The sequence below is a fragment of the Cyclopterus lumpus genome, chromosome 1, assembly GCF_009769545.1.
Source record: "Cyclopterus lumpus isolate fCycLum1 chromosome 1, fCycLum1.pri, whole genome shotgun sequence".
Lineage (NCBI taxonomy): Eukaryota > Metazoa > Chordata > Actinopteri > Perciformes > Cyclopteridae > Cyclopterus > Cyclopterus lumpus.
Genome location: NC_046966.1, coordinates 27,123,837 through 27,138,836, shown reverse-complemented (window position 1 = coordinate 27,138,836; position 15,000 = coordinate 27,123,837). Strand labels below are relative to the sequence as shown.

Genomic DNA, 15,000 nt, shown 5'->3' with positions numbered 1-15,000 from the left:
TGAGCCTTCCTCTAATCACTGCTTTTGCAGTGTCCCACAAAACACTTGGCGATACTTCTCCATTATTGTTATTCGGTATGGCTTTGCAGAGCAAAAGCCGCACTGTATGTTATCCTGCGGGCTTAATATTCTTCCAATTCTCCCTCTTCCGCCAGAACTTTGGTCGAGCCTAGAGCTCGAACCGTTGGACGGATCTGCATAAAAAATACATCAACCGTGCGGCTTGATCGGGAATCGTGTGCGTTTAAGTGGCGGAAAGATCGGCCCAGCCGTTTCTCGGAAAATTGAGAAAAACGGACAAAAAAACGCAAACCCTATGGAAAACAAAATTTGGACCACTAAGGATCCCAAAGCGTAGCTCGCAGATGCATAAAAAAATATATCAAAATGTGCGAAACAGAGTGGAGAGGAGCCAGCCAAAGTCCGAAAAAATAAAACGTATTTTGCCACAAGTCTCACAGTCGGCACTCTATTTACACCATTTATGCATCAAAACGTAGGGAATATTGTGCCGGTGCTCACATGTGTCGATAGAATCCACAAAATGTTCCACATTTGTCAGGAGAACCCTCAACGAGCGAGCAAGTCCACAAATCTGCCCATCCGCTCCCATTATAAAACAGAGGCAGATTTTCTTTCTTTAGCTAAGTGGGAGCACTTTGTAAACTGTGATTAAGGCATCATATCTAAACCCAAAAACACGTTTAAGGACGCCTTCGGCTCGGTCTTTCCTCTCTAACGACGATGCTATTTTGGCGATTTGATGGTGTTTTTCTTCACAGACGTCGACGTACGCGCGCGTCTGAAACGCCTCTCGGTAAAACCAACACCATCTAAATTTCTGGGGGAAATTTCTAGTTGTCCATATAATCTTTAAGTTCCTTCTGCACATATTCCTTGCATGTCTTGTCATTCAAGATGCTTGTGTTAAGTCGCCACAGCGTGTTTTTCTTTTTATTATCCAGATGCACAGTTAAATAAACAGCTGAGTGGTCAGATATGTCTCTGGCCCCTATCCTACAATCTTTAAGTCTGTGTCTGTCTGAGTTGTAAGTAAAAAAAAAAAAAATAGTCAATTCTTGAGTATACACCTTTACTTGCTGAATAGAATGTGAATTGTTTTTCTTTTGGGTGGAAAGTCCCTCCATACATCGATCAGTCCTATCTCCGTCAACAATTTTTTTGTTATCCTGGCATTAGGAGTTAGCCTCTTAAATGTATTAGAGGAGTCATGTTTAGGTTGTAACTGAATGTTCCAATCTCCTCCACATATTAGAACACCGGAGGCCTCAGAGGCTATCAGGTCAAAAATGTCCTAATACAAGATTGTCCTGCCTGGTGGAATATACACATTGACTAATGTGACTTCTTTCTGGTCAAGATACCCTTTAACAAAGACATATCGACCCTCACTGTCACAAACTTTAGAAACCAGTCGGAAGTTCACCCTGTTAGAAATTAGTATCGCTACTCCTCTCCTTTTCCCCTTCTTATAGGACGAATGAAAGGTATTTTTAAACCCTAGTTTTTTAACTTTTCATGTTCTATGTAGTTAAGATGGGTCTCCTGCCAAAACATTACATGCAACTTTTCCCTTTTCATCTTTGCAATTACCTTACCCCTCTTACTTGGATTGTGTAAACCATTTACATTTAGGGTAATCACCCTATATTCCTGACATTGCATTTAAACCCACGGTTAACACAAGAGTTATGTACCATTGGTGACCAAACTTGAACTATTCTTGAACCATAGATGAACTCAACAAGTGAATACAAGACAAAACAAGCAAACATATCACAAAACTCAGGTGGACCTCCATTATGAAGTAGAAAACCACTTCTTTTGTGGGGGGAGTAGTCTAGTTAGCCCCCAGAGCCCCCCTTCAGTGCAACCTATAATACCCCTACCTAGTGAGTGTATTTTGTGCACTTTGTGTGTTACCAGATCCCTTACCCATATTCGGTCAACTATATTCACTCTATAAGCTAAGAGCAAGCCAATACTATACAAAGAAAAGATAATAAAATCACGGGCATACAGTTTCATCCCTTAAAACAAATGTCATTAATAAATGTCCTTAACTGGGCAGTAATCTTGCTTACCCGATTCTTTGCCGTTTAATATGTAAAAACGGTGTATCAGTCTGTTACTCCTCCCATTCCCCTTGTCTCTTTATTTTGGGCCGGTGAAAACCTCGCAGCTTCTCCTTAATCCACTCTTGGCGTGTCCTGTCGGCTGGATGTAGTCCCTGCTCGCTGCCAGGTCCTCCTTGTCTTCTCCAGGATCCCAGACTCATCAGCCGACTTCTCCAACTCGACAGAGATTCCCCTGGTCTTTAAATCCCGTAGGTTATCGGCCCACCGTCCGAAAGAACACTCGTAGCTTGGCTGGCGGGTGGTGTTTGGAATCATATTCCTTTTTAACAAAGAATTCTCCTTATTTGCGCATACTCCTTCCTCTTTGCCAAAGTTTCAGCGGGTTAGTCGTGGTCGAAGTAGATCCTCCTGCCAGTGTGGTAGATCTCCTTCTTCTTCCATGCAGAGTGTAACACCAGATCTTTAGTTTTAAACTCCTGGAAGTATGCAATCACTGACCTGGGCTGCGCATCATTGGGAGGCCTGGGGCCGAGCGCTCTATGACATCTCTGTATACCAAGTTCAGCTAGTCGGCGAGGGGCTCCAATTCTTTTTTAATGAAATTCTCCATAAACTGCTGAATATTGTCTCCCTCAGGTCCCTCTGGGATGCCGTAAATGTGAAGATTGTTACGCCTCGAGCGTACTTCCATGTCCGTAAGCGTCATCTGTAAACAGTTCCTGGGTTTGTAGTGAGCAACTCAGCACCTCCTGAAAGTCAACGTTCCACTCTTTCTAGGTCGGCTATGCGCGTCTCTGCTTCACCCTGACGGCTGTAGCTTTGAGGTTGGCTACCACTTCGCCATAGCTTCTGTTGAATTTCCTTTCTTATGTCAGTTAGCTCCTCTTTCAAATCTTCTCTGATTTGTTTCGAAAGTTACCCAATTCGGACTTCAACTCCGTGGCCCACGTTTTTTATGTCTTTACGTATGGCGGCGATGTTGCTTTTCATGTCCACCGCAGCTAGCGTTAGCTCGGAATTTGTGGCTACGTCCGCCATGACACTCATGTTCGTCCGTGATGGCCCCTTCAGTCGCTGTTTTATCAGTTTTATCCACTTTCCCATATGGCTTTCCCTTGCTCTTCTTGTGTTTTTTTCCCTTCCATTATTATTGAGGCACAAATCTTAAAAAGTCACTTGTATTTAAATTGGGGAATAAACTCCGACCGACCGGGAGGTGTTCTTTACGCGACCGTTTGCTTCAGTCTCATCCCGGAAGTCTCTTCAGATTAGTTTTATGTGATTTGAACAGATTGAACACATTAAACAGACTTCATATTACTGATGATGGTTTTATTCAAACAACAACAACAACAACAACAGTTCCTTCAGATTTTATCTCTAGAGGTAGAAACTCCCAGCATGCTCCTGGAGCAGGGGGGTGTTCAGTTGATGGCGAGGCAGACCCACTGAGGAGGAGAGGAAGAGTTCATGAGGATGAGGATGGACCAATAAAAAGAGCAGCTGGTGCTGCAGAAAAGCTGGTTCACCGCGTTTGTTACTTCCAGACTAGATTACTGCAACTCCTTATTATCAGGGCTGCCCTAATAAGTCTCTTAAATCCCTCCAGTTGATCCAGAATGCTGCAGCTCGTGATACTTACAAAAACTAAGAAAAGAGATCACATGACTCCTGTATTAGCTGCTCTGCACTGGCTCCCTGTAAAATCAAGAATCACATTTAAAATTCTTCTCCTCACCTACAAAGCCTTGATTGGTGATGCACCATCATATCTTAAGGAGCTTGTAGCACCATATTGCCCCACTAGAGAGCTGCGCTCAACTAAATGCGGGGCTACTTGTGGTTCCTAGAGTCCTAAAAAGTAGGATGGGAGCCAGAGCCTTCAGTTATCAAGCTCCTCTTTTTATGGAACCAGCTTCCACTTTCAGTCCTGGAGGCAGACACAGTCACCTCATTCAAGAATAGACTTAAGACTTTCCTCTTTAATAGTCCTTATAGTTAGGGCTGTCATGGCAGGATAACCAGCCCACCAGGCAGGAGGCGACAGCCTAATAATAAAGAGTTTATTTTTTATTATTTATTAGCCTTTATTTAACGAGGTCGGTCCCGTTGAGATACAATGACCTTTTTCAAGGGAAGCCTGGCGAAGACAGCAGCATAGAAAAATTGCAACAGTCACAAGACACAACAGAAATCACATAACACAGATAAAATACAGTAAAAAAGATATAGGCAACAGGACTAAAGCTCTGGATTCACACCAAAACAAGAACAAGTGCGGTATGAAGCCGCTCCAATTTCTCTCACACGAGTCTTCAAAGTTTCAAGGTTGATGAGCTCCTTAACTTTTTTCCTTGAGTTTTTGTGCAGTGCATTCCAAGCAGCAGGGGCAGCGAACTTAAAACAGTGCTTACCAAATTCAGAGTGAACTTTGGGCATAATTAATAAATAAAGCTCATTGGAACGTAAGCAATAATTGCTCTGGGATTTAAAGAATGTAGTTACATAAGTATTGGGGGATCAGACCCAAGATAGCTTTATAAATAAAAATATGCCAGAGTTGAAGTAATCTAGTCTAACAAGTAACAAACGTGTGAACCAGCTTTTCTGCATCTTTTTGAGACAAGATGTGCCTGATTTTTGAAATGTTACGTAGATGATAAAAATGCAATCCTTGAGATTTGCTTAACGTGGGATTTAAAGGACAAGTCTCGGTCAAAGATAACTAGAGATTCTTTACAGTGGTGTTGGATGCCAGGGCAATGCCATCTACAGAAACCACATCACCAGATAATTGATCTCTGAGGTGTTCAGGGCCAGTAAAATAACTTCAGTTTTGTCTGAGTTTAACATCAGGAAGTTGCAGTCATCCATGTTTTATATGTCTTTAAGACATTCTTGAATTTTAGCGAGCTGGTTGGTCTCCTCTGGTTTGATCGATAGATATTAATTGAGTATCGTCTGCATAGCAATGAAAGTTTATAGTGTTTCCTGATCATGTTGGCCCAAAGGAAGCATATATAAGGTAAATAAAAATTGGTCCAAGCACAGAACCTTGTGGAACTCCGTGATTAACGTTGGTGGTCCATTGAGGGTTCATCGTTTAGAAATACAGATTGAGATCGATCTGATGAATAGGATTTAAAAACCAACTTAGTGCAGGTACCTGAAATGCCAATCGACTGATCCAGTCTCTGTAATAGGATGTCATGATCAATGGTGTCGAACGCGAGCACTAAGGTCTAACAAGACCAGTACAGAGGATGAGTCCCTTTATCAGCACTAAGGTCTAACAAGACCAGTACAAGAGATGAGTCCTTTATCAGCACTAAGGTCTAATAATACCAGTCCAGAGATGAGTCCTTTATCAGCACTAAGGTCTAACAAGACCAGTACAGAGATGAGTCCTTTATCAGCACTAAGGTCTAACAAGACCAGTACAGAGATGAGTCCTTTATCAGCAACTAAGGTCCTAACAAGACCAGTACAGAGATGAGTCCTTTATCAGCACTAAGGTCTAATAAGACCAGTACGGAGATGAGTCCTTTATCAGCACTAAGGTCTAACAAGACCAGTACAGAGATGAGTCCTTTATCAGCACTAAGGTCTAATAATACAGTACGGAGATGAGTCCTTTATCAGCACTAAGGTCTAACAAGACCAGTACAGAGATGAGTCCTTTATCAGCACTACGGTCAAACAAGACCAGTACAGGCCAAGGCCACTCCTCTTGATGACAGATCGGCAGTAGTTGAGGGCAAGAGGTCATCAATCTTGCCTCTAATAGTTCAAATCTTTTCATTGAAGAAGTTCATGAAGTCATTACTACTGAGGTCTATAGGAATACACGGCTCCACAGAGCTGTGACTCTCTGTCAGCCTGGCTACAGTGCTAACGAGAACCCTGGGGTTGTTCTTATTGTTCTCTATTACTGATGAGTAATAGGCTGCTCTGGCATTACGGAGAGCCTTTTTATATGTTTTAAGACTGTCTCTCCAAACTAAGCGTGATTCTTCCAGATTGGTGGAACGCCATATACTTTCGAGCTTTCTTGAAGTTTGCTTTAGGTCGCGGGTCTGAGGGTTCTACCAGGGAGCAAACCTCCTTTGCCTCACTGTCTTTTTCTTCAGTGGGGCTATCGAGTCTAGTGTCATTCTCAGTGAGCCTGTAGCACTATCGACAAGATGATCAATCTGGGACGGACTAAAGTTAGCACAGGAGTCCTCCGTCACATTGAGACGTGGTATTGAATCAAATGCAGAAGGAATCTCTTCTTTAAATGTAGCTACAGCACTGTCAGTTAGACATCTGGTGTAGAAACTTTTGACTAACGGTGTATACTCCGGGAGTATAAACTCAAAAGTTATGAGGTAATGGTCTGACAGAAGAGGGTTTTGTGGAAGACCTCCAAATGCTCAATGTCAATGCCATATGTAAGAACAAGGTGGAGGGTCAAAGCAGTGAGTGGGTTTCTGTACTCTGACAGAAGCCAATCGAGTCCAACAATGAGATAAATGCAGCACTAAGGCAATCATTATCAATATCCACATGAATATTAAAATCTCCTACAATAATAACCTTATCAGTTTTAAGGACTAAACTTGATAGAAACTCTGAAAATTCAGATATAAATTCTGAATATGGACCTGGTGGCCGGTACAGTATAACAAATAGAATTGGCTGTAATGTTTTCCAGGTTGGATGTGAAAGACTAAGAACAAGGCTTTCAAATGAGTTGTAGTTTAGTTTAGGTTTAGGATTCATTAATAGGCTTGAGTCAAAGATGGCTGCTACTCCACCTCCTCGGCCGGTGCCTCGAGGAATGTGAGTATTAATATGACTTGGAGGAGTTGATTCATTTAGGCTGACATATTCTTCATGCCTCAGCCAGGTTTCAGTAAGACACAATAAATCAATGTGATTGTCTGATATTAAATCATTTACTAATACAGCTTTAGATGACAGAGATCTAATATTTAGGAGTCCACATTTAATTATCCTGTTTTGTTGCACTGTTGCAGTAGTGATGTTAACCTCTATGAGGTTATTTTGTATGACTCCTCTTCTGGTTACTTTTGATTTAATTAATTTAAGTGGCCGTGGGACAGACACAGTCTCTATAGAGTTAAGGTTAAGGGTGGGTAACTGCTCCAATGGAAGTGCAGAGAAGGGTGGAAGACTACAACTCTGCTTCTGCTTCCTGATCTGAACTCTGGGTCATGGATTAAGTCCGTTAATCAACTTGGCCATGTTCACAGAAATGAGACGCGCTCCATCCCAAGTGGGATGAATGCCGTCTGGACTCATCAGATCAGGCTTTCCCCAGAAAGTCCTCCAGTTATCTATGTAGCCCACATTGTTTGCTGGGCACCACCTGGACAACCAGCGGTTGAATGACGACATGCGGCTATACATGTCATCATTGATCAGATTGGGGAGAGGGCCAGAGAAAACTACGGTGTCCGACATTGTCTTGGCATAAGTACACACCGACTCCACATTAATTTTAGTGACCTCCGACCGCCGCAGTCGGGAGTCATTACCGCCGGCGTGTATTATAATCTTACTGTAACTACGCTCATCTTTAGCCAGCAGTTTTAAACCAGATTCAATGTCGCCCGCTCTGGCCCCCGGGATGCATATGACTTTGGTCCCTGGCTTCCCTATCTTCACGTCTCTGACTATGGAGCTACCTATAACCAAAGTGGGTTTCTCAGCGGGTGCGTCGCTGAGTGGGGAAAACTGGTTCGAAACGTGAAGAGGTTGGTGGTGCACTGATTACTGAAGTCTGGTTCAACTATCCTGTGAACTGAAGTCTGGATCGAATTAACAAGATTGTTTGAGCGCGGATCAGCCTTTGAGAAACCGAGACAGCCTGATTTAAATCATCGGGTTAATTTAAGCTGACTGATAGGACATTTGATCGACTTAGTTGAACCACATACGAGGAATAGGGCCCAGAACAGGAATGGACCTTTACCTGCTGCAGGTCAAGCTGGATCTTCCCCTGGTTCTTCTTGTCCAGAGTTCTGAACATCTCTGTGTAAGAAACAGTGTCAATTCTGTACTGGCAACACTTGGAACACTGGGAACACACTGGTACCATTGTGAACATTGGGAACATATGTGTATTAACAAATGATGATGTATGAGTTTACTGATTGAATCACCAACTTTGAGATGTGACGATGTTCTTATTCTCCACCACAAGCTGTGATAAAGACAGTGGGTGTGGCAGAAAGCTCTATAGACAGAGGTGACTCACTGAACAGAAGCTCTAAAGACAGGAAGTGACTCACTGAACAAAAGCTCCAGAGACAGGAAGTGACTCACTGAACAAAAGCTCCAGAGACAGGAAGTGACTCACTGAACAGAAGCTCCAGAGACAGGAAGTGACTCACTGAACAAAAGCTCCAGAGACAGGAAGTGACTCACTGAACAAAAGCTCCAAAGACAGGAAGTGACTCACTGAACAGAAGCTCCAGAGACAGGAAGTGACTCACTGAACAGAAGCTCCAGACAGGAAGAGACTCACTGAACAGAAGCTCCAGACAGGAAGTGACTCACTGAACAGAAGCTCCAGACAGGAAGTGACTCACTGAACAGAAGCTCCAGACAGGAAGAGACTCACTGAACAAAAGCTCCAGACAGGAAGTGACTCACTGAACAGAAGCTCCAGGCGGATCAAACAGCCGAGGAAGCAGTCAAAGTTGATGGAGAAACTTTGGTCAGAGAACCGAGAGACGATCTGATGAATCACAGAACTGTTTACCTGGAACCCTGAACACACACACACACACACACACACACACAATAATGATGATAATAACAATGATAATATGAAAACAATAATGATGATGATAACAACAATAATAATATAATAACAATAATGATGTCCTTGTCCTTTAACTCCCACGTTAAGCAGATCTCAAGAACTGCATTTCTTCATCTACGTAACATTTCAAAAATCCGGCACATCTTGTCTCAAAAAGATGCAGAAAAGCTGGTTCACGCGTTTGTTACTTCCAGACTAGATTACTGCAACTCCTCAATGGCCCGGCCTCCTTCTTTGTGCCTCCTGCCTCAAGGGCCTGGCCTCATTGGCCACACCTCTTTCGCGATGCCTCCTGCCCCCTGTGATTTTGGGCTATACAAATTGAATTGAATTGATGATAATAACAATGATAATATAAAAATAATAATAATGATGATGATAATAACATCCATCCATCCATCCATGATCAGCTCTTATCCGGGGTCGGGTCGCGGTGGCAGCAGGTTCAGCAGGCCGACCCAGGCTTCCCTCTCACCCGCAACACTTTCCAGCTCATCTGGGGGATCCCGAGGCGTTCCAAGGCCAGCCGGGAGATATAATCCCTCCAGCGTGTCCTCGGTCTTCCCCGGGGCCTCCTACCAGTTGGACGTGCCCGGAAAACCTCTAATGGGAGGCGTCCAGGAGGCATCCTGACTAGATGAACCACCTCAGCTGACTCCTTTGGACACGAAGGAGCAGCGACTCGACTCCGAGCTCCCCCCTGATGTCCGAGCTCCTTACCCTATCTCTAAGGCTGAGCCCGGCCACCCTACGGAGGAAGCTCATTTCGGCCGCTTGTATCCAGTAATAACAATGATAATATAATAATACAACAATAATAATAATGATCACACACTATCAGTAGAGAACATTTCACCTTGCAGCTCAAAGTGAAATATTGAAAATAATTAGAAACTTAAAAAAAGGACCCTTCATCTGGCCGGTTCTGGCCCTCGGACCCTATGTTTGACACCATGAAAACTCACACAGCTTCAGCCAGAGCGGCTCTCATCTCGTGACTGCTCATCGTACCGGAAGCGTCTGAGTCGTGAGCCTTGAAGACCGCCTAGAGAAGTTTAGAGATGTATTTATACATTATATATATTTATACTATACACAATATACTGAATATTATTTATACTGTCTGCATGTTCATAAACACAATATAGTGAATATATATTTATACTGTCTGAATGTTCATAAACACAATATAGTGAATATATATTATACTGTCTGCATGTTCATAAACACAATATAGTGAATATATATTTATACTGTCTGAATGTTCATAAACACAATATAGTGAATATATATTTATACTGTCTGAATGTTCATAAACACAATATAGTGAATGGTGACATCAAAGGAATGTCGGCCATCTTGGTTCCATCTCACCAGGTATTTCTGGATCTTCTGCCACAGAAGGTGGAACTCCAGCAGACCGAGTTTACCATTGCCGTCCATCTGAAGACCAGTCAAAGATCCAGAGCACAGCATGGACCTGTCTGTCTGCCCGTCTGCCTGTCTGTCTGTCTGCCTGAAACCTTTTAAAATCCTTGAACTCTTATTTTAGATTCCTACATTTTAACGTTCAAAGTGTAGAAGAAGAAACATCAGTAGAGTCCTCCAGAGATCAATTATTATATTATCAACATCAATGAACATGCTGGTTCATTGATTCCTGATTAGTTGATTAAATAGGTATCATGATGTAGTATTAATTACTGATGGTGAACATCTGAGGATACATCCAGCATGCTGATGATGCCGCGGCAGGTCTGCAGACTGAAGCCGTCGGTTCTGACATCAGATCCTGACATCAGAAGAACAGAAGACAACAAACTGGTGAGTTCACAGAGGCGTTGTTTACATAAACATACATATTATATACATACATATTCATATCACCACTTCATCACATCATGTGGAACTTTTCTTACTCTGAGCAACAACTTGGTCCAAAATCTGTTGGAGCTCGAAGGCAGAGATTTCAGAGTCCTGTTAACAGACAAATGAAACGTGACATTGTTCCGCCATCAAACACTAAGTTGGTGATTTAAGAACCAAGTTTGGAAAAACATGTTGTCACGTTTCCAGAGATCTGGACGAAGAGATGTTTGAAGTGTGGATCCACGTCTTTCTGTCCAGCATCAGGCTGCAAGAACAAGGTTTGGAACAATGTCTGAACATATTTTTACCATGAGACTCAATAACTTATGTCCCGGTGTCTTAATACGACACTACAGAACACATATGAGAAGCATTAACCCACGAAGATCTCATGTATATTGTTAAGTTATCATCTGGAGGTCTTATGTTGTTCTAACGAGATATGATGTTGTTCTACTGAGTTAAGATGTTGTTCGAACAAGATATTATATTGTTCTTACGGATATGATGGTGTTCTACTGAGGTATTATGTTATTTTAACGAGGTATTATGTTATTTTAACGAGATATTATGTTATTCTAACGAGGTATTATGTTGTTCTAACGAGATATTATGTTATTCTAACGAGATATTATATTGTTCTTACGAGGTATTATGTTATTCTAACGAGATATTATATTGTTCTAACGAGGTATTATATTGTTCTTACGAGGTATTATGTTGTTCTTACGAGGTATTATGTTATTCTAACGAGATATTATATTGTTCTTACGAGGTATTATGTTATTCTAACGAGATATTATATTGTTCTAACGAGGTATTATGTTATTCTAACGAGATATTATATTGTTCTTATGAGATATGATGATGTTCTAACGAGATATTATGTTATTCTAACGAGATATTATATTGTTCTTACGAGGTATTATGTTATTCTAACGAGATATTATATTGTTCTAACGAGGTATTATATTGTTCTTACGAGGTATTATGTTGTTCTAACGAGATATTATGTTATTCTAACGAGATATTATATTGTTCTTACGAGGTATTATGTTGTTCTAACGAGATATTATGTTATTCTAACGAGATATTATATTGTTCTTACGAGGTATTATGTTATTCTAACGAGATATTATATTGTTCTAACGAGGTATTATGTTATTCTAACGAGATATTATATTGTTCTTATGAGATATGATGATGTTCTAACGAGATATTATGTTATTCTAACGAGATATTATATTGTTCTTACGAGGTATTATGTTATTCTAACGAGATATTATATTGTTCTAACGAGGTATTATGTTATTCTAACGAGATATTATATTGTTCTTACGAGATATGATGATGTTCTAACGAGATATTATGTTATTCTAACGAGATATGATGATGTTCTAACGAGATATTATATTGTTCTAACGAGATATTATATTGTTCTAACGAGATATTATGTTATTCTAACGAGATATTATATTGTTATTCTAACGAGATATTATATTGTTCTCAAGAAACATCGTTATCGTCTGGTTTTAAAGACTTAGACTCTGGTTCTATCCTCTAGTTACCATCTTGTTCAAATGAGTTATTATGTTCTAACTAGTTATTATGTTGTTCTTAAAGTTATGTGTTTTTAACGAGTTATCGCCTGGTTCTAAAGAAATATCGTCTGGTTCTAACGAGTTATCGTCTGGTTTTAAAGACTTAGACTCTGGTTCTATCCTCTTGTTACCATCTTGTTCAAATGAGTTATTATGTTGTTTGTTTTAAACAGGAACATTTAATTCATTTTAATGACCTAATAAACTGAAGTTGAAATCTGAAAGTGTCACAAACCTCTTGGACGTCAGCATTCATGTTTTCTCCCACCGGACTGAAACAAACAGTCCAGATTAAAGTGTATATATATATATACATACATACATATATACACACATGTGACTGACCTGGTGTGGGCCTGTTTCTCTGTGAACACCCGGAGGATGAAGCTCCCTTTGTGGTGCGGTTCGAAGGTGGAGGGCACGATGATGTATTCTCCCGGCGGCAGCTTGAAGCGGTCGCACACTTCTCTCTGGTTGATGAAGTTCTGACTGCGAGCCACCGCTGTCCTCCTCAGCAGGACATCTGGGCCCAGGTGGACATCACTGCGACCTTTAAACTAACCACAGAAGAAGAAGGTGTCCATCCGGCTGCAGAAACCTTATGCACTAGTTAATTCATTAAATCAATCAATCAGTAATAAATTCATTAAATCGGGCTGTTTTGGACCAAATTTTCTCTGGAGAGACTTCCTGATAACTTGGTTCATGGATGAAGTGATTTTTCAGATCTCAGTTACAAAATAATAATAATAATTAAAGCTGCAAGCAGTGATGAACGGGCCCTCGCTCCTTTGCGCCTGTCGGGGGTACCGGCGGCCTATTTAAAATCCTATTTATCAGATCGATCTCAATTGTATTTGTAGACGATGAAGCCTCAATGACCACCAACGTTAATCACGGAGTTACACAAGGTTCTGTGCTTGGACCAATTTATTTAACCTTATATATGCTTCATTTGGGCAACATTATCAGGAAACACTCCATAAACTTTCATTATTATGCAGATGATACTCAATTATATCTATGGATCAAACCAGAGGAGACCAACCAGCTCGCTAAAATTCAAGAATATCTTAAAGACATAAAAACATGGATGACCTGCAACTTCCTGATGTTAGACTCAGACAAAACTGAAGTTATTTTACTGGCCCTGAACACCTCAGAGATCAATTATCTGGTGATGTGGTTTCTGTAGATGGCATTGCCCTGGCATCCAACACCACTGTAAAGAATCTCTAGTTATCTTTGACCCAGACTTGTCCTTTAACTCCCACGTTAAGCAAATCTCAAGGATTGCATTTTTTCATCTACGTAACATTTCAAAAATCAGGCACATCTTGTCCCAAAAGATGCAGAAAAGCTGGTTCACGTGTTTGTTACTTCCAGACTAGATTACTGCAACTCCTTATTATCAGGCTGCTCTAATAAGTCTCTTAAGTCCCTCCAGTTGATCCAGAATGCTGCAGCTCGTGTACTCACAAAAACTAAGAAAAGAGATCACATGACTCCTGTATTAGCTGCTCTGCACTGGCTCCCTGTAAAATCAAGAATCACATTTAAAATTCTTCTCCTCACCTACAAAGCCTTGATTGGTGATGCACCATCATATCTTAAGGAGCTTGTAGTACCATATTACCCCACTAGAGAGCTGCGCTCACTAAATGCGGGGCTACTTGTGGTTCCTAGAGTCCTAAAAAGTAGGATGGGAGCCAGAGCCTTCAGTTATCAAGCTCCTCTTTTATGGAACCAGCTTCCACTTTCAGTCCTGGAGGCAGACACAGTCACCTCATTCAAGAATAGACTTAAGACTTTCCTCTTTAATAGCCCTTATAGTTAGGGCTGAATCAGGTTTGCCCTGGTCCAGCCCCTTGATATGCTGCTATAGGCTTATAGGCTGCTGGGGATGTTTTAGGATACACTGAGCACCTATCTCCCTCTTCTCTCTCTCCTTATGGATGAATTTACATCTCTCCATTGCACCTTATTAACTCTGCTTCCTCCCCGGAGTCGGTTGTGACTTCACGTCTCATAGGGTCCATTGGACCTGGAGGTGTCTGATGCTGGTGAGCCGGCCTCCCATTGGCCCTGCTGATGCCCCGCCCCCTCCTCTCTACCTCCTTCTGTTTCATGGATTGGAGTTCCATTCATACATTGTCATATTCATGGTAATGTGTTTATGTAACTCTGTAACTCTGTTCATCTGGTCACATGACATTATTCATCTGTCCATGCCGGGGAGAGGGATCCTCCTCTGTTGCTCTCCTGAAGGTTTCTTCACTTTTTTCCCTGTCAAAGGTTATTTTTGGGGAGTTTTTTCCTGATCCGATGTGAGGTCAAAGGTCAGGGATGTCGTATGTGTACAGATTGTAAAGCCCTCTGTGGGAGTTTGTGATTTGTGATATTGGGCTATACAAAATAAACTGAATTGAATTGAAAAAGTACAGTACATGCTCTCTGAAGTACATGTACTAGAGTAAAGGTACTTAGTAACTTATCCTGAACATTGATGACCTTCTCTAAAGCAGTGAAACATCGAAAGAGTTTAATATATATATATATATATATATATATATATATATATGTGTGTGTGTGTATG

The 15,000-nt window shown here is 41.3% G+C and overlaps 1 pseudogene; it reads right to left on the bottom strand.

Annotated features, from left to right (window-relative positions):
* Nucleotides 1–3,467: 3,467 nt before the first annotated feature.
* The window catches only part of LOC117729149, a 22,994-nt pseudogene continuing 11,461 nt past the window's right edge, over nt 3,468–15,000 (bottom strand).